Source organism: Carettochelys insculpta, chromosome 2 (assembly GCF_033958435.1).
Source record: "Carettochelys insculpta isolate YL-2023 chromosome 2, ASM3395843v1, whole genome shotgun sequence".
NCBI lineage: Eukaryota > Metazoa > Chordata > Testudines > Carettochelyidae > Carettochelys > Carettochelys insculpta.
In genome coordinates this window covers 9,701,677-9,725,296 of record NC_134138.1, presented here as the reverse complement: position 1 = coordinate 9,725,296, position 23,620 = coordinate 9,701,677, and the positions used below count along the sequence as shown (strand labels likewise).

At 46.1% G+C, this 23,620-nt stretch overlaps 1 protein-coding gene across 3 annotated transcripts in view; it reads right to left on the bottom strand.

The window, feature by feature from the left end:
- TSNARE1 (t-SNARE domain containing 1) overlaps positions 1-23,620 on the bottom strand; it is a 751,229-nt gene that overhangs the window by 676,910 nt on the left and 50,699 nt on the right. The window lies entirely within an intron of this gene.

The following is a 23,620-nucleotide window of genomic DNA, read 5'->3' as shown; positions in this document are numbered from 1 at the left end:
CTTACATTGTCAACTGTATTTCATTAGCTGGACATGATAAAGAGGCTCTAATTTAATGCTCAGGCTGGTCAATGGTACATTACTGATTCCGTCAATTTCCTACCAGATACTTCACAGATTAAGTCAGTAGAATGTAAAAAGGGGCTTTGCTCTAAATAGGGGAGGTGGTCCTTTAACATCTCCCACTTGGGACAAGATTCTCCAGACAGATGACAAAAAGGACATCAGCACCGTGAGCTAGGAAGGGGGAGGAAGAACCTGATAAGTCTTAAAATATGTTAATGGCTGTTATACAATGAACTGTGCTCAACAGTCTTCAATGGCCAGTGAAGGTAGGGCAAGAAGTAACTGGTTTAACTTGCACCGAGGGAGAATTCCGTTCACTGTGAGGAAGAGGCTTTCCATCCACAGGAATAGTTAACCACTGGAACAGATTACCCAAGGAGGCTGTGAAATGCCCATCACAGGGATTTTAAGAACAGGTTGCACAGCCAGTGGTACTTAATACTGCCTCAGCATAGGGAGCTGGATTAGATGACTCCCAGACCTACCTTTTCATGATTCTATGACTCAAAGGGGCGATGAGGATTCCAGATTGCTCAGCTGGGAGGCCCTGTTGTCGACAGAATGTCAATGCCCAGGAAGAGGCTATGAACCAAACCTGCTCAGAAGCTGGATTTCATGTCTCACTCAGTGAAATATTAGGCAGGCCTGAGCCTGAGACACTCAGTAACACCCTCTGCCATATGCCATGTGAGAGTCTTACAGGCCTAACGCTCAAAGAAGGGTTCCACGGATACATGTCTGCTCATGGCTTAGTAAGGAGAGGGAAGGCAGCAAAGCTCACCTACATTCCATCTCCAGCCAGGGATAATCCAACTATCTTTGCCATTTATCCCCAGGGATGAGTGTCTGCCCCTCCTACGAAAAGCTACACAGGAAAGCACCTTTTCCCAGGACGCAGGGAAGGACTGAAGATCAAGTTCCTTTTGGGTGTCCCAAAGACTCTTGACCGTGTAACACCGACAGACCCAGGTTGCCAGCACCAGGGATTGAACCTGTGATCATAGGAGCTAAAGCCCCTGCTCCACCAGAAGAGCTAAAGGCCAGGTGGCTCTCAGCTGAGGCTGTAGAGCAGAAACTTCCCATTCTGTTAGCCGGTGGCCAGGTAATGTGCGGTGAGGTACTCCCCTGGATCCTAAACAACCCAGTTTTTTTACTGTTAGAGCAGACAGCTCCTAGCACTCTCACCCACGGCCAGGCTGTAGTAACCAAACGGTTAAAGTTCTTTTGTTGTGCCAGCTGTGTTGCAGTGACAAAAGGGTTAACAGCAGGGTCAGGCTTAGAGCTTAACTAGTTACAAGTTTATTTAAGCTACAGTTATAAGGGTGCGGTTACAAAAGGCTATTGTTTACTTCTTATATGCTAGCAAAGTACAGGTGTTAACAAGTTACATTACAATCTAATACAAAGATATCTGTTACCATCTAACACAAAGATATCTTGGCACAATGACATCTAGTTACAGAGCTCTAATTCTTTAGCTGTGCACAAAAAAAGTCAGAGACCTAGCATGGGTGTATCTTACCCCTCTGTGTCTCTCGATACCAGCGTAGCCAAGCCGGATCGGTCACTCAATTCCGCGGAAAGAAGAATACGAGGTTGGGCGTCCCCAGTTGTGGACCTTGGGAGGCAATCACCTGACCCGACCAGCAGGTAGTTGGTGGAATGCACTCAAAGTTAGAGTTCTGCTGGACCCATCTTTTATACCCCTTTTGGGTTATGTATTCTCTTTCTTATCTATGGTGCCAGATCATACTGGTCTGTCTTTGTGACTCCAGTTTGTTACAAGGGCATTTCTACTTAGTCTGCACTTGTAAGACAAGAGATAAACAATTTAGGAGTACAGGACATTCTTTTGTGCAGGCAGGGCACGTCCCCTTCTGGGTGATTGTGTGTGTGCATCATATTGATCAATGCCAGCTGGGGTGATTTCTTGAGGGTCCCCCCGCCTCTTGTTGACAGTCTGGCCTGTTAGCCTTCTAGCTGCACTTTCTGCATCTGCAAGTGCATCTGAGCACTACATGTTTCCCTGGGCTGAGGAGGCATGTCCCAAGCTTCTCAGACCTTCCAGCAGTTCTTCCCAGCCAAGGCACCAATTCTAACACCAACAGACCCAGATCACCAGCACCAGGGATTGAACCTGCAATCACAGGGGCTAAAGCCCTGTGCTCTACCACATAAGCTAAAGGCTCAGCACTGAGCAGTAAGCAATATCACAGGATAAGCAGGTGATGTCACTCAATGAAGCCTCTTGACAAACCAAAGAGAAATTCCAGGTGGGAGACCTTGGGCATTGCTGCTTGACAAAGAGAAGGCAGACACTTCAAAGGGGCAGGAGAGATGCATGAACTGACTGCATAATTCCCAGAGAGAAAGCCCTGGATGTAGCTTGAAGAGAGTAAGAGCCAGGTAAGAAGGCTGGACTGTGGGCAGTAAGTCTTATAACATAGAAGCTCAGCAAGAACAGAACTAAAAACCAAAGCCAAAGGATATGACACTTATAAATGCTGTGCCAGAATTCTTGTATTTCCCCGAGAACTTGCTTAGTAAATGCAGATTCCAAAACTTGACACATCAAAACTTCTGTTCCAGTTACTGGGGAGCCCAAGAAAAGGAAACTGAGGCAGGGATCAAGTCAAAGCAAGACCGGGTAGGCCACGCTGTTAGGTGAGACAAGAGGGCCCTGCGCGTTTAGAGCAAGAAGGACCTGAACTCTTTTGCATACTGTCACCATGACATTCTGAATGGCCATGCCACCCAGTGTAGTGACAGCCATGAAGTGCCAGGTACCCACAGAGGTGCTAGCACATAGGAAATATTTTATGCCTAGACTTTCCTGAGCTTATTTTTTCCCCAAAAAAAGCGTTTATTTTATGCAAATTATATGGGTTTCAAAAGATATATTTAGACTTGGTTGATTTTTAATTAGCAAACATTTTAGTTCAAGTTCTCTCAGTACCCAGATTCAATTCAAAGCAAGGTTTTTGTGCTCAACACTGGAAAAGCTAAAATCCACAAAAATGCACTCGGCAGCTCCCTCCATCTCTAGCTCAGAAACACAGTTTTGGACGTAACCCAATAAACAAAACACAAAAATCTAAAATGTGAAATTTGGAATGGCTAAAACTGATCATTTTCAATGTTTACTTAAACGAACACCTAAGAGCTGAGCAGTGTTCCCTGTAAGCCATACACTTGGGTGGCCACCCAGAAGAGAGTCAAATGCCACCCCGCTGATTAGCTGAGTGCTCACAGCCAGCTGCATGTGTTTATGAGTGGTGCACATCAGCACCTGCCTTGGTGCACAGAACAAAATATTTCTGCACACGCATGGAGAAAATTAGAGTGAACAATGTTGCCGAGGGGAAAAAAGTCTTAGGGTTCTTTTTGAGTGTAAGTTCACAAACAGAAACTCTCCTTGTGCCTCAACATCCTATACTAGACATGCAATAGCTCTTACTTACGTGATCTACAGGTTGTACCTCTCTAATCCAGAACTCTCTCATCCAGCTACATAATCTGGCATGATTTTAGTCAGCTAGATGACCACTTGTCATGGGTGTGACTAAGTTTCCCATGGTCCCATAAAGTTTGTTTACAGCCACCACTTCTGGCTCTCTGTGCTGTTATTTAGCTGTAATTTACCCCTACATGTCTTCTGAGAGCCCAGAAAGCAGTGGAAGTGTTAGTAATGCTGCTAGAAAATATTGACCTCCCATGGTCAGGCAAATTCTCTCACCCAGCCTCAGTCAGGTCCCAAGAGTGCCAGATTAGAGAGGTTCAATCTTCTGCGTATTCCATTTGTTTAAAAGAAAACAGTGAAATTGTAACCTCCTTGTTACTCAAGACAGTTTTAAAATACTTATAGTTTACATACAGTTCCCTTGTACCTATAGCCATGACTTCATTCCATATTTATGTGGTAGCATTTGCTTTCAAGATATCTTCCTACCAAAGAATTAAAGGTTGATTTTCTTTTGCTTTTTTAATGGCCATGATTAGCAAGTCAAAAACTGCACCAATTTAGTTTCAGTTCCTAGAAGGAATTGGAGGAGCAGTGTTGCTTCATAGAGAGATTCCTAGATCTGAACTCAGGAGTCCAAAGTTCTATTGCCTGCTAAACGACCGAGCAAGTCATGTCTCTCTGTGCCTGGTTTTTCCATCTATAAAACATTATTATACTGACTTTCTTTGTGAAGTACTCATGATCAAATGCTCTATAAAACAGGTAGGTATTATTATAAGCAGCAATAGCCCCAACAGAATTTTATAGGCAAAACTAGCTGAAAACAGAGAGAAATCCCCACCAGAACCATATATGCCTCCATAATCAAAAAATAACCCCAGCAGATTGTCACTGGGATTACGTGAATCATCATGTTGTTATAGCAACTTCAACTCTGCATCAAATCGAGAAACCAAGCACAGCTCTCATAATACAAAAGCATTAGGTAAAAATGATATATAACAAGATTAAAAATGGATGGGCTCAACCTCAGAGATACACCCCCGCTTTTCTTCTGCCCCCTCTGAAAACATTTCCCTTTCTGTAATTACATAAAAGCGGAAAAAAATCGCAGAGCTTATTTTAAAGGAATACGGCAGTTCACATCATCAAACTCTATTATGACCGCAATCAAGGTCCATTAAACCTTTGCAAATTACAGCTGGGAAAATTGAGTAAAGCCAAATGAAATGCTGAATGTTGCCAGAGTACCTTTCAGTCACAACCAGTTGTCCCTGAGCTTATGGGAATTTACCCGCTACCTGAACATTCACAACCAGATCCTTGCTCAGTGTTGTGAACTCTAACAAACAGGGCCTCAAAGGTTGCAACATTTCCTCCAGACGGGCATAGAATGTCTGACAGCTAATGATTTGATTGGCTTTACAGCTACAACACTATAACTTCAAGGAATCCAGTATAAAACCAAAGCAGCACTGTTGCCTTTATGTACAGCCTTTCATATCACAAATCTAACTCTTCCTGAAAACAAATTAAAAAACATTCTTCATGTTTTGCCCACCCCTGTTCTAAGCCACCTACTACTGTAGGACTCACACTTCCATTTAAAAAGCAAAAAGGATGGTTGGGAAGGGAGTAGTAATTAGAGACCTCCAACTCTTATAGTTACAGTAACATTTCAATCAGAGCCAGTGTTATCGTCCCAAACCTGCAGGCAGATAGACCCCCTATGCTGCTGCTCAGAGCTGTCCCAAGCTACAACAGAGTGATTGCAGCTAGTGAGAATCTTGCGGACAGCAGGTAAATGAACCTGAATCAATCAGCTTAACGATGCTGCTCATTGAAACAATGTGTAGCATTAGCAAGGTGACCATCCATCCCATTTTCACCAGGACATTTCCGTATTTTAGGCAGATGTCCCATCTTTTTTTAACAGAAGAGCTAATTGCCCTGTGTATTCGCTCCCCCTGCTGAGCTGCCCTTCCCTCAAGGCAGAGCAGCTGGAGGTAAAATCAATCAAGAGCTGGCCAGACAGCAGAGGAGGCTTGTACTGAGGAGCCATTAGAGGCAGCAGCAGGACAGGGAGCCGGAGCCCTGCCACAGGGATAAGGCAGGGTATGTGGGGGGTAGGGTAGTGTGTTTTGTCTCTCCACTAAGATTTTAAGAGGGACCTGGTGCCTCAGCAGTGCTGAGCAGACCCTTCATGGGGCAACTGTCCCGGCAGCTGGGGAGACCACTGCTGGGAGGTAGCCCATTCCCCACGGCCTCCTGTGTAGCTGGGGACACACCCCTCCTCCGCAGGGCAGCCACCTCCACAGCTAGGGAGCACCCGCAGTCAGGGAGCTCTCCCACAGGGCAGCAGCCCCATTCCACCCCCCCTTAGGGTGTCCCATATTCAGCCAAGGGAAAGATGGTCACCCAAGGCATTAGACGCATGCTCTAGAGCAGGGGACAGCAACCCCGGCACGTGAGCTGATTTTCATCTGTGCACAAACTGGGAGCTCAGCCCCACCCTACTCCCCCGTGCAGCCAGGAGCTTGCTCAAAGCCAAGCCGCCCGTGGATGCACAAAAGACCAACCGCCGCCTAAACAGGAAGCTCTGCATCTTAATTTATTAATGACGCTGTTGCAAGTGGGACTATTCGTGACTTTATAACGTGTCACCGGTGCTCAGACTGTACCTAGAGGTAATAAGGTCAAATTTCGGCACTCCGCCTCGGAAGGACTGCTGACCTCTGCTCTAGAGCACATCACTAGTAACGAGGAACTACAGAAGGGAGGCTGAAAAGGAAGACGGCAGTGGGTACACCTCCTTTGCAGCAGCCAGAAAGACACAGGAAGGGTACGTAGAGGAGACACGCACCAGCATTAAAGCAGCTGGGGGTGAAGAGGAATGCTCCTTCCCTCTTTCAGAGGGGACAAAGTGGGGCTTCAGATTCATGGAGAACCAGAGCTGCCCTCTCCATAGGACGAGGTGGGGCGTCCACTCCATCCCCCCGATGGCATCCCCAGCCATCCTATGGATGGGACAGAGGAGGATTACTTGAGGCAGAGAACAGCTGCAGCAGTGTCAGACAGTTAAGGACCATCCCCCGCCACACACACACACACACACTTGGCACCAGCAGCAGCCTGCGCAACTCTGCCGCGCCGCACGCTTCCAGCCTGCTGAGCTGTGCTTCTCCATGGTAGAGAGAAGTGGTCTCCATTCCCTGCCACCGGCAGAGACGCAGGGCTCAGCAGGCCAGGAATGCGCAGCGAGAACAGGCTGCCACTGGCATACGTGGGTGGGGAGGGTCCAAAGGCAGATGCCCCCAATGCTGCTGCCACTGCCTGCTACCCATTGCCCTGCCCAAGGTAATTCCCAAGCCTTATTGCCTGGGGGGAAGAGGTGGGGAGGGGCAGGGCCTGCAGCACAGGGAACTTGCCTGGGGCCCTCTTCCTCAAGCACTGGGGAGGGGGTTACCCCAAGCCCTGCCCTCCCCCCCCAGGATGCTCAGGACAGCCCTGTCCAGAACATAACTAGCATCCCTTTGAATCAGAGCGAGACTGGGTGTGTCGGGGGGGGGGGGGGGCGTGTGTTTGCTGGGAGGGAGGAAATCAGAGTGGTGACACCAATTATGTTTAACCCTGGACATTAGGCTTCACGCCTTGGACTAGCAGGGGCTCGGTAAAATGTACAAGGGCCCCATACGCCATTTCACACAGCCAGCGCCTATTACGTGGCAACGTTTTGGTGTGGTTAGAATGGAACGTGGTATCTAAAGGCTACAAGCTTGGACCCCCAAACCCAGCACCCTGTGAAAGCCGGACTTCCGCCCTTCCAGTTCCAGTATGGAATCATCATATTCTCCCTGATTACTTAGGGGGAGACTCTCTCACATGTAAGGGGAAGTAAGAGCTCCCCTACTAACAGCTACTGTACAGCCCCAGTTGAGTCCCATCCAGATTCTCAGAGTTGGGCCAGGAGGTAGTTCAGGGTTTTTTATGAGTGCAATGTGGCAATTAATACAAGGCAAATTAAACACACCCACAACACAGTTTTAATAGCAGCACTGATCCCAGCACAGGCAGGTTAATCAAGAAGAGGACAGTAAAATAAGCTCACTAATTGCCTTACGTAAAAATAAGTAATAAAAAGTAACAGCCCGACTGATATTTTCTCATGACTGAAGATGAAAGAAGCACCATCCTCTCCAGAGCGGAGGGTTTTTTTTTTAAATACAGTTCTTCATTAAAGTTTGCTTGTGGGCTGGTGGAATGAGTCACCCTTCCCTGCTTCTGTGAAGGAAAATGTGGGTGGGAAAGACTTGTAGAGCTTTACAAACACCTGTTTCGCCCAGGCTTCAAACGGCTTTTATTGCAGGGCGTCCCAGACAAGGTGAAGTGCAGCCAACCTTCTAGGCCAGCACAGTGACTCCCAACCCCTTCTTTCCCATCTCACACAGGTGAAGAGTTCTCCCATGGCCTCAGAGCCTGGCTCCATCTTTACACACAAAACTGTACACCCAGCCCTCAGCATAACTCTGCCACGTGCCTTTCCTCTTCAGAAGGGATTATAATGGAAGGAATGTGGGGTGGGGGGGGTAGCAAGGCTCAATGTTGCTTCTCTTCCCACCCCACCCTCTGCAGTGCTTTGGTGACAGTCTCACTGGCTCATGAATATAATGAAGTGAGATGACGTAAGCCATTATCATCAACAGTGCCAGTCATGTCATCTCTCCCCGCCCCCAACACACACACACACAGCTAGCAGCCTCTGACTCTGCGCAGCTCCGTGTGAGGAGCATGTGATTCTGGGGGAAGGGGAGAGCTAGCTGTTATTCTGAGACGCTTTCAGGTCAGGAAAAGTCACAGAACCAAGTTCAGGCAGGTTCTCAAATGTTGGGCTTGTCACAGTCAGACCCTCCATGGTCAGTTCACTGGGGCACCGGTGGGTAAGACAGCTTGGCAGGCTGATGTTGTAGAGACCAGAGGAAACGCTTCCCTCTGGGAGATAAATGAGCGAGACAGACAATATTTTGCCGCCGCCCGACTTCCCACCTCCACCCCAAGGCAGTAATTTAAGGTCCTCTTTGCTTGTTTCATAAACGTGGAAGAACCAGGCTGCTCGGGCACAGAATAATGGGACAGCACGTGATTCTTGCAGAGGCATTTCTCTGCAAAGAGCGGCACAAAGTTCTCTTCAGCGCCAGCAACCCTCCAAAGCAGCAAAGCAACGCCACTCCAAACAGGAGACACAAAAATTGAGGCAACGAGGAGAAAAACAGCTTGCTAACATTTTAAACCCACAAAACTAAATACCCCTGTCTGCACCCACCACTCAGACCACACTCATTCCACACACCCCTGCATCCACTCACTCACTCTCCCTCCCCCTCACTCACTTTTAGGCAAGGAGGTGGGGCTGGATCTGAGGGCTCCAGGATGGGGCCATGGGTCTGGGGTGCAGAACGGGGCTCCAGGTTGGGGCAGGGGATTGGGGTATGGGGGAAATGAAGGTTCCAGCTGGGATGAAGCCAGGGATGGGGCTGCAGGAGGAGAGCTCCGGCCTGAGGCAAAGGGAATGAGGGCTCCAAATGGGGGTGTGGGCTCTGGGATGCAGCCAGGGATGAGGGACTTGGGGTGCAGAAGGGGGGCCATGGAGCAGACCAGAGGAGTGAAGTCCAGGACAGGGTGCAGGAACCCAGTGGTGCATACTGAGGCTCCCAGGAAGCGGCCCAGATCCCAGCTGCCGGGGTGGCTCTGCGTGATGTCTCATGCCTGAAGGCACCACCCTGGCGGCTCCCACTGGTTGTGCCTCCTGGCCAACGGGAGCTGCAGAGCCAGGACTTGGGACAGGGCAGTGCGCAGAGCTGCCCTGGCCATCCATGAACTTAGGTACTGCAGGGATCTGGCAGCTGGTTCTGTGAGCTGCATGGATCCCGGGCAGGTAGGGAGCCTGCCTTAGTCCCGGGGCCTCACTGCACCACCAACCGGACCACAAATGGCCCACCTAGGGGTGCCAACCAGAGCCACCAGGATCTCTCTTCAATGGGGTGTTCCAGTTGAAAACTGGATGCCTGGCAACATTACCCCAAGTTCAGAAAGAGTTCACATTCAAGCTCACCTGCGCCCTGCCCCAGCGCCAGCACCATGGTGCTCAAACCTTTCCAACTGTGCCCACCCCCCCACACTCATCTGTAACAGGATCTGTCCATGCCCTAGCCCCATCACTGCACAGCCCCCGCCTCCTCAGCAGCAGAGCCTGGGCTGAGGGCAGAGCTGTGGGGGACTGGGGATGTGAGAGGTGTGCAGACTAGAGGCAGAGCTGGTCTGAGGGATGGAGAGGGAACAAGGCTATGGGAAGAGCAGGAGGCAGAGTGGAGCTAAGGCTGGGGTCTGAGCTAGTCTGGGGAGGATGAAATGAGAGCAGAGCTTGGCCAGGCCCAGAGCAGGGATGGAGCGGAGCTAAGGCTGTGGTCAGAGCTGGTCCAGGGCAGAGGGGTGAGGGTGGAGCTGGGCCTGGAAATGGAGAAAGACTAGGAGTTGAATGAGGTGCAATCCCCTCCCATCCCCACTAGGGGGCAGCCCCTGGCCCCAACACATGCTGTCTTGAATGATCCTCTGTGCCCCCTGGGGTTAGGGTTGCTAGGTATCCAGTTTTCAACCAGCATGTCTGGTCAAAAGGGGATGTTGGCAGCTCCACTCAGCATGACCACTAGAAGCCCAGTCGCCCACACAGAAGGACTAAGGCAGACTCCCCACTGGCCCTGGCTCTGCACAGCTCCACAAAGCAGCCAGCATGTGCAGCTGCTAAGTGCAAAGCCAGCCATGGGTCACTGCATGCTGCTCTGAGTGCCAGCTCTGTAGCTCCCATTGGCCGGGAACACTGGAACCCTGACCCATGTCAGAACCCCTGTTCCTCACCCCACTCCCTGCTCCAGCCCAGAGGCCCTTCCTGTACCTCAAATCCCTCACCTCTAGAGACTTGCACCCCAGCCACAGCTCTCACTTACTCCTTCATCCCAACTCCGTCCCAGCCTGGAGCTCCTTCCTACAGCTTGAATCGCTCCTGTGTGGCCCCACCCCAGAGCTCACACTCCCAGCAGGAGCCCTCATCCCCTTCTGGACCCCCACCCTCTGCTCCAGTCCAGTGAAAGTGAGTGAGGGTGGGAGAAAGAGAGAGTGATGGAGGGAAGGGAGATGGAGTGAACAGGGGGTGGAGCCTGAGATGAAGAGGAGGAAGGACGTTTGGTTTTGTGCAATTTGAAAGCTGGCAAATGCTACTGTGGGGGAGGCATTCCCCACAGATGGAGAAACACCATGCCAGAGAATGCAGGCTCCTTCCCCAACCTCACACTCTCAGTGGCAAGAGACAGCAGCCTTTCAATCTGAACCTTGTCCGTGTGATTCCAACCTATGCTGGAGGGTCTGAAATTCGCTGCCATCTGGGGTCTCTGGGATGCCCTCATTGAAACCAACTGGTGACCCAAGTCTGGTGGCATCTATTAAAGAAGGCATGTCTTTGTTGGCAGTTTCAGCATACAGCCATGAAGGAAAAACCTTCTTTTCTCCTGCCATCTCTATTTGGGACAGGAGTGGGGCACATATTGCCCAGGCTGTATCAGGACTCCTCTGGCAGAGAAGAAGATATCAGTTTCCTGGGCCATCAAGTCAAGAGCTCTAAATTCATTGGTGGGCAAGTACCATCTTTCACAGCCACGAGAGGCAGATAACATTGGGACCAGAAAAAACCTGGCTCAAGACTTGGGCTGAGTTAGCCCTTGGTGGGATGGCTTGCCTGCATCTGTTGTGTTCTCCAGCATCTTTGCTTTCATTGTATAAAAAGTAGGTCTCTAGCTATTATAGTTGTGAAGAAAACCTCAAGCAAGTGAGCCAAGTGTACCCAATGCAGAGATGGCTAACAGTGTCCGTGAAGAACATCAAAACACACACACACCCCTAAGAAGGACAGCCCCCTTCATCTCAGTGATGCGGTAATGCAGTTGTTCGGTGCTGACAGTTAACATTAACATTTAAATTGTTCATTTCCTCCTTTCAGAAAGGAGACAATGGTCAAGCCGAGCTAAGAGGCATGTTACAGACCCACTGAAGGGAGTTAGCTTAAGGCACCAGCAGCGAGAAGCCTGCTCTGAATAGCCTCACAAACTACTGAGAGAGGCAGCTCAGATGGGTAGCGCTTACTTAGTGGGTAGATACTGGAATAGTACCATCATAGTACCATTACTGTCCCCATCTGTCCTCTCCCCGACCCTATGCAATTTCTGATTGGGTTACAGAGCATGTGATCAAGAGAACAAAGTTCTTTTGTTAACCTGTTTCATGGCAGCTACTGCCTGGGGTTGAAAAGCAGGAGTACAGAAGTCAGATGCAGGGAGATAGGACCACATGCCAAATGCCTGCAGGATCGGTTTGGCAGGAGCACCAAAAAAAAAAAGAAAGAGAGAAGTTAATGGGGGACAGATGTTCCCAAAAAAAAAAAAAAAAAAAAAAAAAAAGGGTTCCTTTGGACACATCAAAAGGCACAATGTGGTCAGTCTCCCTGTTCAGTGTCACTGAATCAGACACAATTCTCTGGTGGAGAGAAACGACAATTTTATGGTTAACGTATTGACTGGGACTCGGAAGAGCCGGTTCATTTCTCACCTCTGCCACAGATTCCCTGATTGACCTTGGACAAGTCATTTGGCCACTGCATATCTCAGCTCCCCATTTGTAAAACAAGGATAAAAATACTTCCCCCATCTCCCCACTTCACCTAACTCAGTTTGACGGTAAGCTCTCCAAGGTAAAGACTGTCATATCCCAAACTGTTCAGACCTCAGCACAATAGGGCCCTGCTCTCAGAGGGACCTTGTAGGTGCCAATGAAACACAAAGAACACCAGGCTTCATTCTCCCCTGGTGTCACTTTGCTGCTTCCCGTTATGCCAGGGAAGAATTTGCCCCCCACCATGGGTTACACCAGGGGAAAATTTAGCCGTCTGTTTTTGTTTGGTTTAGAGACAACGCAGCAGGGTTTCAAGACGGGGGCTGTTTTCAAACTGCTGCGTGTTCACATTTCGTGCTTCACATGTCAGTAATTTTCTCTCTCACTTAGAATAGCGCTTGACTTCTAAAACGTAGTCATATATTCCACAGAGGAAAACAGTGCCAACAAGTTTGTTTCCAAAAGTGAGAAAAACAAGCTCATGCAACATGAAACAGTAATAAAAACAGGATCCTGCAGGCCTAATTCACTTACTTCGTGGATGTAACCAGAGGGCCTACCTGCCAATCCAATAACATGGCTGCAAAAGAGGTGATCTCCTTTGAGGCTGCTCACCAGCACTAGTGCTATAAATAGTTTTGAAGTGGCCTCCCCAATACTACACAAAAACAGCTGAGATTTCCGAAAGAAGCAAACAGCTTGCCTTTGACTATGTGTGAAAAGTAATGGAAAGAACTTGTAGAGCTGACGGATGTACAGGATGGGAGAAAAACAGATGCAAAGATACGTAGATTGTTGTCATTATCAACCCTTAAGTTTAACCTGCATCTCCAATTAAATAATCGAAAGCTTTCTACCAGGCAACAATCCTTGTCCCAAAGAGCTTACAAGGGTGATACAAGATAAGAGACAACATGGGGTGCGTCTATAGTAGACAGTTTTTTAGAAAAAAACTCGTAGAGCGTCCATACACAAATGTGTTTTGTTGACAGAAACTGTCAACAAAAAATGCGTGTAGATGCTCCATGAGGCCCTTTTGTAAACAGAGCACATCAAAAGATCAATCCACTTTTACGTGTAGACAGGATCTGTTGACAAAAATTTTGTAGATGTAACCCAGATGGAGAGAGACCAAGGAAGGAGTGCAAGGAAACAATAAATCAATATTGACCAGGATAGGGCTCTCGTCGGGCCAGTAGACTAACCATCAGGTTTTTCATAGAAATCAAAGCAAAAGGAGAGATTCAAGAAGGGAAAGAGGAGCTCATGTGGGTGATGTTTACAGGGAGCAACTTTGAAGCACATGCAGCAGCCTGGGAGAAAACATAAAGGTGCTTGCAGGCAAATTTAACAAGTGAAAAACAGAGGTTCATCTGATGGGCTGTTCAAAAGGTGAGCCTCGACAACAGTGAAGGACAGACAATAGAAAAGGCGCATAACTATCGTGAAGGGCATTGAAAGTGAAGGCAAGTGGCAAAATCACGCTCAAATGGATCCTTTCAACGGTAACCAATCCTAGAAAATAAGAAGAAGCCCAGAGGGCAGGTAATCATGTATAAAGGGACAGATAAAGCAGCTGATGATGACTGGCATGATTTATGGAGGGAAAGCAGTATGTATGAGGAATAAACATCCAGAAACTCTAATACAGACTGAACCTCTCTAATCCGGCACAAAAGGGATTTGACTGGTGCTGGATGAGAAAATTTGCCAGACGACGGGAGGTCAATATTGTCTAGCACGTTATGAACACTTCCACTGCTTACTGGGCTCTCATTAGACATTTAGGGGTAAATTGAGCTAAATAACAGTACAGAACACTGAGAGCCATGACTGGTAGCTGTAAACAACCTTTTTGGGACCCCAGAAAACTTGGCCACACCTGTGGTAACTAGTTGTCTGGTTAACTAAATTCATGCCTGATTACTGATGTTGCCAGACAAGAGAGTTCTGGATTGGAGAGGTTCAAGCTGTACAGAGGAATGACCATGAAATAGCATAGTGGTGCATGAGGATGGAGAAGCTATTTCTGTTTGAACAGTGTGTGCTGTGGACTGTCGTCTAAACCTAGAAATTGGTATTCATCTTGATGTCTGTTCACTCTTAGCAGGTCAGATAAAATGGACTGAGTAGGAGAGTGATATAAAATCGCCTTACAGATATGCATAAGATTTATAACACTTGCCTGGAAATGTGAATTTATTAGGTTAATATCAAGGAGGATAAAGATCTGTATAATCCAAATGATTGTGTTTTCTCATCTTATGTAGGTTAATAATGACCCAACTACGCTAATGGAACAAACAGCCAACACATCACAAGTCCACATCCGCTGCTAGCCATAGGGGAAACTTTCTTACACCACAGGAAAAGAGGAACAGAAAGTGGGAACACTAATATAAGGGAGAATTCCAGGTCACCCTTCAGGGAATCTGCCCTCATACCAACCAGAAAAAAAAAATTACAGATCGGTTGCAAGACTTCAACTGACATCATGTTTACAGAGAGGCTATTACAGGAGGAGAAAGACAGACCACAAAATATGCTGCCACTCACCCCTTCCCTATGTAAATATCACATGCGTCCCTGGTACAATACTCAATTGTGGCAACCCTTCCAAAACTTAATAGTCTTTCAACTCCATGCTGACAGCAGGAGGTGCTGTTTTCTGGGAACAGTGTACAGAAAACAATTACAGCAGAACCAATAAACCAGAGAGTCAAATCCACTAGGAGACTTTTGTTTCTCAGCTCCTCAGTGTACCTGTCCGTCTTTGTTTATATAGTGCCAGGCAGATTCATAAATAATGAACTGCAAAAATCCACCAGGGGTTCTGTTTCACTCAGTGGGGTTCAAAGCAGTAGGGATTAAATTAAGTTTATAGTGGCTTGGAAACGGCAAATTCAATTCTCTTCAGTGCTGTTCTCTTTCAGGGAACTCTCCTATTGCTATTTTTCTTCAACAAGGGAAAAGGGGGAAAAATACAAGTGTTTAGCGCTGCTGTTCTCTTATTCCCGCCAGAAAAAAAGGGACTCTATCTTGTAGACCCAGAATGTGCAGCTATAAGGAGCTTGCCTGATCAGACTGGGAAGGAGAGGTATTTTTGTGGAAACCAGTAGATAATAGCCCATGAAAACAGTGCAAAAACTACTATGTGGTTGGGAACAATCTTGCAGTGGCCAGAGATGTGCAAGATAACCCAACAGGCACTCTTCCCATTCTTCCAAACTCGGCAAGGCAAGTCACCTACTACTTATAAAAATATGGCCAATAAAAAATTAAAGCAACAAAATACACATTGAAACAATGCTGTGGTCTCATTTAGACTTTGACTGCTCAGTGATTCTGAAAAAAAAAAAAAAATAAGACCCCTGATTTTATTTGGGTCCTTCACCTCCTTGTGCTTATGTGTTAAGAGGGGCTGGCAGCAGAATCCCTGGGCATGGGGTAGGCAGCTGAGGCTGGAAGCAGATTCCAGGGCACAAGGCAGGCAGATGGGACCCTGGCACAAAGTGTGCAGCTGAGGCCAGGACCAGAAACAGAGCTCAAACCTCTCCCTCCCCATCCCCTTTGGGTGCTTGTCCAAGTCTCAGCCCCCACAACCCCTCCAAATGTTCCTCTGCGCCTCCCTACATGGGTGTGCCCCAGAGATTGAAGACCACTGATCTATATACTTTTGCAACATCCTTCCCAGGGGTATTCAGTACCTTGCCTGCTGTCATGCATGTCTCTAAATACCAGAAACCCATGAAGACTACTAACAGTCACTCCTGTTTATCAATTTCCACTTATACTGTTAATGAACTAGGTCAACTTGAAAACCTGGTTTTACTTTATCAGCCATCAGGATGTTAAGATAAACAAGCAGTGGATGAATCAAGTTGTTTCTGGTTAACTTTGGACCACAGGTATTACCATATCTAAGTGGACCATCATCTCCATTATGCCATCAGACAGCAGACAGTACTACCCCATTCAGACAGCACTATAAGAAATCTGATAATGAACAATTATGGAAGAGTTTTACTCCTGGGGGAATTCTGCACCCAAACATTAAAAATCCTTAGCACATTTTCAAAAACAACAAGAAGTCACGTGGCACCTTATAGACTGACAGATATTTTGGAGCATAAACTTCTGTGGGCAAAGACCAGCTTCATGAAATGCAGGAGTTGGGGTTCCAGGAAGGTCTAAATTTATAGGCTCATGAAAAGGAGGGAGTAAGGACTGAACTGACCTGGTTTCTCCTCTCTTGATGTTCACAATTCCACATTAGCTACGGAGAATGGGCCACATCCTCCGTGACTGAACTGACCTTGTGAACTCTAGCTGTCCTCTTGATTGGGACTCCCTCCTTTTCATAAGCCTATAAATTTAGACCCTCCTCTGGAACCCCGACTCATGCATCTGAGGAAGAAGGTCTTTGCTCACGAAAGCTTATGCTCCAAAATATCTTAAGGTGCCACAGGACTTCCTGTTGTTTTTGAAGTTACAGACTAACTCAACTACCCCTCCGATACTTAGCACATTTTAAAATTCTGCTTATTTTATTTGTCAAAAGAACACAATACAGGTTTGAATATCTCTAATCCAACACTGTTGGGACCTGACCAGTGCCAAATCAGGGGAGGCTACTATTGTCTAGCAGCATTAACAACACTTACACATTTTAATTGACTCTTTGAAGACATCTGAAGTAAATTAGAACTAAGCAACAGCACAGAACACTGAGAGCCAGGACTGGTGGCTATAAACAAATTTTATGAGACCACAGAAACTTAGCCAGATGTCCATTTATCCTGGGCATGGCCAACTGACATCATGCCAGACCACAGATGTTGCAGGACCAGAGAGGTTCAACCTGTATAACCATGCCACTTTCAATACCTGTCAGCAAGTATGTCTGTGACAAATCAGAAAACAAAAAAGATTCAGCAAAGGCTTCTTTGCCAAACAGATTCTTTACTGGGCACAGTAAATACAAGAGTTTGAGTAATGAGTCAATACAGAAACATATTTTCGGTGCCCCTGAGAAATGGTACACAGGTTTGGCACAGTCAGTGGTGAGGTAGGAGCTGAGGGAGGAGGAGGTAATTGCTGCGCTGAAGCCGAGGAGAGAACCTGGGGAGGTTGTTGGGTGCGCGTGGGAAATGTATGGAATGTTTGTTTTTTGAGGGGGGAAGGAGGGTGGAATGGAAAGCTAAGGAATTTGGGATCCTCACCCAGACAAGCCCTGGCTGACCACTAGCCTCTCCCACTTAATCAAGCACGTCTATCAGCTAAACTGTGCTCGCCCCGAACAGCGTTCCTGCTATTTTTCCCACCCATGAGTGGAATGAATTTAGTTATGTGCAGATGTGCTCCATCAATAGAAACACACACTGCCAGATGTTGGTGACCATGGGAGCTCTGCTAATCCACTGCGCGGAGCCTGAATCTCTCTGGAGCAGCTGCCCAAGCACCCACCTCACAGGAAACACTGGCTCTGAACACACAAATAAGTAAAATGCAGTCCCTATAAACACAGATTTAATTATGCAATTATTGGGAAGCAAAAGAAATCTGTAAATAGGTTTTAAGAACATTGGAAAAAAAAATCAAGACTTCTGAAGTGTGTACTAAGCTGAAAATTCATCAGACTTTCCAAATGAAGCCCTGTGAAACACTCCTCATAATATGCAGGTATTAAGAATGCAGCTATAACAATTTATTTATTTCACGCAGCAGCAGGACTTCACACAAAACCACAAGGGACCCAATCTAATGACAATTGTCTCCGTTAATTCATGAACTATATTGTACTGAGTAACTGAAGTGTGGTTACATGCTAACAAAATGACATCACAACATGCGGTTCTATAAATTATTCTCTCTCAGTATTTCCCGACTTAGAAGGATACTGAGCAATGTGCTTGGAGATCCTTGGATGAAAGGCATGAGAGAAGCGTAAAGGACTGTTCAGATAACAAGACCTGGTTATAACTCAAAAGATTTTTTTTTTCTAACTGATAGATTTACTAACTCCATGTAAGAGCTGGCCATGTAGCCCTGCCTTTTAAGCCTCACCTACACCAAGGAAATTTTACACACACTCCCTACAATTAACACTAGGTCAGCGGAACTGCATTTAACAACGATGCCTTCCTGTAGACAAGCTGCCCCAAGCATTTTAAGTCTCATGTGGATGAGATGTGCACCAATGAAAACCCCAGCAGATGCAAACCATAGAAAGCAACAGTGGAAAAATTTTGCAAGAATTCCCTTTTCCCTTAATCGTTACCAACAGCAAAGGTGTGAAGCTAGAACTCAGCTGACTATTCTGTGGGAGACGCATAAGGCAAAATAGACGGCAGGCCACTCGCCCACCATGGTAGTGGCTCTGCAGAGCGAACTGGTAGGAAAACAAATATTTGTGTTGTGAAGCGAGCAGATGTGAGTCAAAGTTTTGTTGAGGAAGGCCTTACACCATTCTCTAAGCAGAGCTACAGTCTAAAGAGGAAATAAACATGCAAGTGAAATCATGATGCACTAACATATGCTGGACAAGAGATTGTCACATACAGCAAATCACCTATAATAATACCTGTTAGCAGTGGTTTTCAAGGTCATTTAGAGAAATAAGACATAGAAGGAAGTTTTCTGAGGCACAAATGGAGGTGCCCACCCTTATTGGTATCTTTGAATACCTCCCCTACTATGGAACAAATTTCAATGGCTGTTGTGCATTACTATCCCATACGTGGCTTTGGGAAAAACATTACCCTTTATGTCTTCATAATGTTTGCTGAAAGGACAGGGCTCAGGGCCCTCGCCAGCAGCTCAAGCCCTGGGTGGCCAGGGCTGTGTTGCCCGGCCAGCAGCTGCTCTGGGGTGAGGGGGCTGCTGGCCAGTGGGGCTCCACCCTGGCCTGACACTAGGGCTGAGGGCCAGAAGTGGGTGTGGTTGGTGTCTCAGCCCTTCTTACCCATGGCTGGTAGCCTGCAAAATGCAGAGCTCTGGCCCCAGCTGGCCTCTCTCTTACTGGTGCAGCTGCCTACACCACCACCCCACAAGCCCCCATAGTCACTCTGAGATAACTCAGTGGTTTGTGCATTGGCCTCGCAAACCCAGATTTGTGAGCTCAGTCCTTGAGGAGGCCATTTAGGGGTCTAGGGCAAATAGATTAAAAAAAATCTGCCAGGGATGGTGCATGGTCCTGCTGAGAGGGCATGGGATTGTGGACTTGATGACCTCTTGATGTCCCTTCCAGCTCTATGAGATATGTATGTTTATCTCCATGTGCATAACTATCCCCTACACTTGCTGCTCCCAGGGGTCATAGTTGAGCAAAACTCTCTCCTATCAGACCCTTCCCTTCCTACCTAAACAGAAACAATCAGATTCCAGGCACATCTCATTGCTCTAGCATAACCAAGCCCCAATCTGATTTTAAGTTATAACAACAGGAATGTTCATAGAAAATTTGGCGGTTCAAGCTCTTCTTGCTTAGGAGGAGTTCTTGAACAAAGTGACTCACAGATGGATAGACAGACAGACATGCACATTTCTAAAACATGTAGTAGATGAACTGGAAATGACGGAAAGTAGTGAGATAGCAAAATTTGCAGGTGACCAAGTTATTTAGATTAAGCATGACCTGAAAGGACAGTGAGGGACTTTACAGAGGCCTAAAGAAGCAAGGGGAATGAGCAACATGCTGGGGTTAAAAATTACTGTCAATAAATGGCAAGTAATGCACCTTTTGGGGACAAGGGAAGCAAATTATTTTTACTTCTTAAAGCGTTCTAAACTAAAGGGACCTGGGCTAGGTATAACTATAGGAAACTCATAGAAAGACCTCTGCACAAGGTGCTATCAAGAAAGCCAATAGGGTAATTGGCTGCATTAGGAATGACACTTTAAATAATACAGAGAATATTCTAATATCTTTATATTAATAAATGGGGCAGCCCCATCTGGAACCATTAGGATTGATATGTTAGGCCGCTTTTATGGCCCTAAATATGTTAATGAGGCACAGATGTAAATTCCCAGTGCTTCATTAGCATAAGGTCACATGATTTGGTGTCCAGAAGATGCTGTTCCGGACTGCAAAACAGCATGTAGAAGCGCAACCCCTGGGGGGTCTTCCAGAAGGAAGTCCTCCTTCCAGAGGCCCCTTCTTCTGGACTCCAAATCATGTGACCTTATGCTAATAAGGCACTGGGAATTTACATCCATGCCTCATTAGCATATTTTGGGCTGTTTATTAGCATGCCACTTTCAGAGAAGCACGTAGAAACGGCCTTAGAGAGAAGGTGACTGCAAGAGGACATGATGAAAGTCTAACAAGTCAAGAACAAGGAAACATTCAATTTAATGAAAAGGTGAATAATTCAAAACTGATAAAAGGAAATATTTTTCAGGCAACTATGTTATTAAACTCTGGAACTCAGTGCCATTGGTTATTGTAGAAACCAAGAACTTAACAGAAGTCAAAAAGAAACTGGACAGCTCCATTTATGTAAAGAATATCCCAGGTTATAATTCATTGTAACAAATTTTGGAAGGAACGTTAGACTTCATGTTTCGGGGGCACAGAACAGTTTCAAAGAAGTAAAGATCTGGACGACACCTAACATAGATAGCACATTCTCTCTCATCTGCCTACAGTGGGATTCTCATCTTCTTCAGAAACTTCAGGTGCTGGCTCCTGCGAAAGACAAGATACTGGATTAGACAGACCTTGGGTCTAATCCAGTCTGGCATCTCCTATGTCCTTATAATCACAGACCTCACTGACACACAGTGAAAGTAAAACTTCAATCCAGCCCTAATCACCCTGTATAACTAAAATTTTCTATTTTATGATGACAACAATATTTTATAATTCAGTCACTTGCTCATAAGATTTGTTATTTAAATATATTTAGGTGTGGCAGAATCTGATTTTTTATAATATTGACATATAATACTGATGTTTACTTTTAACTGTTTTTGTTATCAATTGAAATTATCACAATTCCAGGAAGTTATGGAGGAAGTCAGACAAAAAATATTTAATGGCTGTAGACAATGAGATTTTAAAAGTTAAAGCTTAACTGTCAAAACACAAATGTCAACACTGCATGTTAAAATGTACATAGTAAATATTTACTTGAATCAAATGTTAAGTTCTCAAGCAGCATTTTTCTCACTTTATCTATCTGTAAAATTCAATTATGATACAGTGTGTGTGTGTGTGTGTGTGTGTGTGTGTGTGTGTGTGTGTGTGTGTGTGTGTGTGTGAGAGAGAGAGAGAGAGAGAGAGAGAAATTGGTGATTACTGTAATTTACCAATAAAAATCCTATCCTTCCCAGACTATGTATGCTAAATAAGTATTGACATTAAGGGATACACCAAAGATAGGCAGCACATTTGAGTTACTTTTGCCTGCCTGGATTATCACTTCAGTGTTTAAAAAAAAGGCTGTCATTCTCTGCCAGAACATTTAAGTGGATTGGAATAAGCGATTATTGAAGGCAAAAGATTGTGTAGCTGCTGATGTACCTGAGAAGAAAGCAAAAAAGTAGTTTACATCAGGTAGAAAAGTCCAGCTTTCCAAACCTCCCAACAATACACTAATTTTCATAACATTGCAAGTTTCCTTCCTGCAAGCTTATCTTTTCTTCAGTTCCGGTGAAACAGCTAAGTGAGTGTAAATTCTTGTGGACTGGTAAATGTCACTCACACAGTTCAGCTGCTCTTGAAAGATTCCTTCATAAACATTAAAAAGGACAATTAATCAAATGCAATGCTGTGCACAAAACGTCTGCTGCTGAGCCTGGTCCATGTGAGAGAATGCCCCAAATTATCGGTGGAGTGGAGATTGTGATCCAATTTCCTCTCTGATATTTTGCTTGGGGAGGTGGGGACGGGAGGACAGAAAGAAAAACCAATTTCAAATCAGACCAGAGGCAGCTGTGCTATACGAGACTGAAAATTATTTTTGAACAACAGAAAGCCCGACAACAAATCCTAAACTACCTCCATTGTGATGGCATGAGCAGGAGCAAGTGCCCAAACCAGTGGCTGCCCATGGATTTGGAGGAGCATGGATGAAACAAACACCTGATCACATTCTCAAATAACTCAGCAAATGCCCTGAAAAAAAGCAGCAATGGAAGAGTTCAAATGTTTGAAGCTCCTCTCTAACAAGGTGCTGCAGAAGGCAGGGAGAGTTCTCTACTACCAGCAAACAGCTCATCATATACGAAAGACTCACCACCTTCTTTGGCAAGTGGTAGATGGATGGGGAAAGCCACATCCTGCTCACCTCATGTTCCACAATAGTGTAGATATTGGAAGTGGTTGTATCCAAAAGGTGTCGTTCTGCACACTCCTTCCACCATACCGAAAGCAGATTTATTTTCTGGTTTTCTGTTGTTCAAAAAATAATTTTCAGTCTCTTATAGCGTGGCTGTCAGACTGCTTTGAAGTAGGTTTCCTTTTCTCTTATTGCAGCCCTCCCTCCACTTCCCCTGCCTCCAACAGTAGAGGAGAAATTGGATCACAACCTCCAGCCACCAGACAATTTGGGTCATTCTGTTACGCACACCAGGCTCAGCGGCAGACCTTTGGCACACAGCACTGCATTTGATTAATTGTTCTTTTCAGTGTTTATGAAAGCATCTTTCAAAACCAGCTGAACTGTGCAAGTGACATTTACCAATCCACACCAGTTGACAACTGTCTTGCTGTTGCACCAAAACTGAAAAAGATAAGCACGAAAAGAGGAAACCTGACGTGACAAAAATCAGTGAACTCTCAGGCAGTACAGCGTGACAGAATCTCCTCACTGTTTCTGCAACTGGCAGGCATGGGGAAGGACATACCCTAATCATCTCCCATTCCAGAATACAGTAGCAGATGCTGAAAGTGGTTGGACTCCAGTCATCAGCTGAAGTTAACCAATGCTTGCTATCTCCTCCCCTCCCGCTAATCCCAATTTTTGATGATCTCCTTCCAGCCACTGCAAGTGCCAATGAAATGACGACACTTAAAATAAATTTCCATATATATCTTAAGAGAAAGAATCAATGATGAGTGCTGATTTTCTTTTAGAAAGCCATGCCTTGGACCCATTTCCTTTATGCATCCAAGCCCATCAGAGACGTTAGCAACAGTCACGCACATAGATCTTGCCAGCATGACCTTTAAGAGCTTGGGCCTTTACTATTACCTGAAGTGGGAACCTCAGAGGCTGGAAGAACTCTGTTCAGAGAATTAGTAACATGATATGTAATTGTTTTCCTCTAGGTTAGCAATCCATATCCATCCCTGAATCAGCAGAGACTAAACACTGTCCACCGTTTGGTGACACGAAGGACGCAGTTAACATCGGTCTGGCAGGCAAGTGT